This window comes from Tamandua tetradactyla, chromosome X (genome assembly GCF_023851605.1).
Source record: "Tamandua tetradactyla isolate mTamTet1 chromosome X, mTamTet1.pri, whole genome shotgun sequence".
In the NCBI taxonomy this organism is placed as follows: Eukaryota; Metazoa; Chordata; class Mammalia; order Pilosa; family Myrmecophagidae; genus Tamandua; species Tamandua tetradactyla.
Window position 1 is genome coordinate 117,654,432 of NC_135353.1, and position 2,946 is coordinate 117,657,377.

Genomic DNA, 2,946 nt, shown 5'->3' on the forward strand with positions numbered 1-2,946 from the left:
TGAGATTATCATGCAATTTTCCTTTATTCTGTTAATACAACATATTACAGTCATTTATTTTCTTTTGCTGAGTCAACCTTGCATGCAAGAGATTTATTCCACTTGGTCATAGTGTATACTTCTTTTCATGTGCTGTTGGATTCTATTTATAGTGTTTTCTTGCATATTGTTGCATCTAAATCCATAGCAAGCTATGGTGTTCTTTTCTTGTGGTGTCTTTATCTGGCTTTTGTATATGGGTGATGTTGGCCTCATAGAATGTATTGCAGATTGTTCCTTCCTCTTCAAATTTTTGGAAGAGTTGAGCAGAATTGGAGTTAAGTCTACTTAGAATATTTGGTGAAATTCACTTGTGAAACCATCTGGTTCAGGGCTTTTCTTTATTGGGAAGTGTTTGATTACTAATTCGATCTCTTTACCAGTAATTGGTTTGTTGAGATTTTCTGTTTTTTCTTGAGTGAATGTGGGTAGTTTGTGTCTTTCTAAGAATTTGCCATTTTATCTAAATCATCTGATTTATTGACATGCTATTGCTCATAATATCCTACCACAGTCCTTTTTATTTCAGCGGGGTTGGTAGTAATTGCCACCTTTTAAATTCTTATTTTCATTATTTATATTCTCTCTTCTTCTTTGCCAGTCTAGCTAAAGTTTTGTCAATATTACCGATCTTTTCAAAGAGCCACCATTTGGTTCTATTGGGTCTCTCTACTGTTTCCTTTATTGTCTATTTTATTTATCTCTGGTCTATTCTTTGTTATTTTCTTATTCTATGCCCTTTGGATTTAGTTTCCTCTTCTTTTTCTAGTTCTTCCAGTTTTGAGGTTAGGTGTCTGATTTTGAAGTCTTCCCTATTTTGTAATGTCAGCATTTATAGCTATCAGTATAACTCTCAGCACTGCCTTTGCTTCATCCCATAAATTTTGGTATGCTGAATTTTCATTTTTATTTGCCTCAAGCTGTTTCCCAATTTCATTTGTAATTTCCTCTTTAACCTATTTTTTTGCTCTAAAATATGGGAGACTAAAAGAAATATCAATTTAATGATTCAGCATTCATAGTCATTTGTTAAATCCTATCTTCTCTGTGTAACTCCACGATCACCTTTGATCTTTCTTTCCCTCTCATTGGGGTTGTTTGGGGTATGGTTAGTCTAAATTTTTTAAATTGGAAGGATTTTTCACTGATATAGGATAGGGAGAGAGAACTATCTGATGTTCTGGAGAGGTTGGGCTAGGTTTCAGAACTTATCTGGACCAGGGACCCATCTGGAGGTTGTAGGTTTCTGGAAAGTTAGTCTAGTGCCTGGAACCCTTGTGGAATCTTATAAATTGCCCTAGGTGTTCTTTAGGATTGGCTGGAATGGTCCTAGTTGGGGGTTGGCAGGTTATGATAGGTAGCAAGGTCTACCTGAAGCTTGCATAAGAGCAACCTCCAGAGTAGCCTGTCAATTCTATTTGAACTCTCTGCCACCAATACTTTATTAGTTCCACTTCTTTTCCCCCTTTTGGTCAGGATGGAATTGTTGATCCCATGGTGCCAGGTCTGGATTCATCCCTGGGAGTCCTCTCCCACATCACCAGGGAGACTTTCACCCCAGATGTCATGTCTCACCTAGGGGGGAGGGCAATGATTTCCCTTGCAGAGTTGGACTTAGTGAGAATGAGGCCACATTTGAGCAACAAAAGAGGTCCTCCAGAAGTAACTCTTATGCATGCCTAAAGGTAGTCTAAGTTTCTCCACTACCTATACATAAGCTTCACAAGAGTAAGCCTCATGATCGAGGGCATGGCCTATTGATATGAATGCTCCCTCAGTTTTAAAGGACAGTTTTGCTGGATAAAGAATTTTTGACTGGCAGTTTTTCTCTTTCATTACCTTAATACATCACACCCCTGCCTTCGGACTTCCATGGTTTCTGATGAGAAATTGGCACTTCGTCTTATTGAGGATCTTTTCCATGTGATGAATCACTTTTCTCTTGCTGCTTTCAGAATTCTTTGTTTATGTTTGGCGTATGACATTCTGATTAGTATATATCTCAGGATGGGTCTCTTAGGATTTATTCTGTCTGGAATATATTGGCTTTCAAGGATATGTTACAAGTATGTTTGTGGCTTCTGCTGTCACTCAAATTTCTGATACCTTGTTTAATTTTTTCTCTTCTTTTCTCTATCTGTTCTTCTGACTGTGTGATTTAGATTGTTCTATCTTCTAGTTTGCTGATTCTTTCTTCTGCCTTTTCAAGTCAGCTGTTATATGATTCTAGTGTATTTTTATTTTTACATGGGCAGGCACCGGGAATCAAACCCAGGTCTCTGGTGTGGCAGATGAGAATTCTGCTGCTGAACCACCATCACACTGCCCTCTAGTGCATTTTTTTTTAACATGGGAAGGCACCAGGAAAGGAACCAAGGTCTCCTGTCTACCACTGAGTCACCATTGCCTGCCCCCGCTAGTGTATTTTTTTTCCTCATAGGCAGGCACTGGAATCAAACCCAGATCTCCAGCATGGCAGGCAAGAACTCTGCCTGCTGAGCCACTGTGGCCCACCCTCTAGTGTATTTTTAAATGTAGTTTTATGTGTATCTTTACTTTTTGCATGGGCGAGCTCCAGGAATGTAAACCAGGTCTCTGGCATGGCAGATGAGAACTCTGCCACTGAGCCACCATTGCACCACCCTATGTGTATTTTTAAATGTAGTTTTATAAAGATGTATTCACACAGCATACATACAATGCATTCACAGTGTACAAGTGATGGCTCACAGTATGTTCACAGAATTGTGTATTATTCATCACCACAATCAATTTAAGTAATGAAAATGTTCTTTACTCAAGAAAAAAAAGCATTGTAGCCCTTAACCCCCTTATTACTGAAACCTAGCATTTGTGTGGTACCTTTGTTACACCTGATGCAAGAATATTAAAATATTACTGTTAACT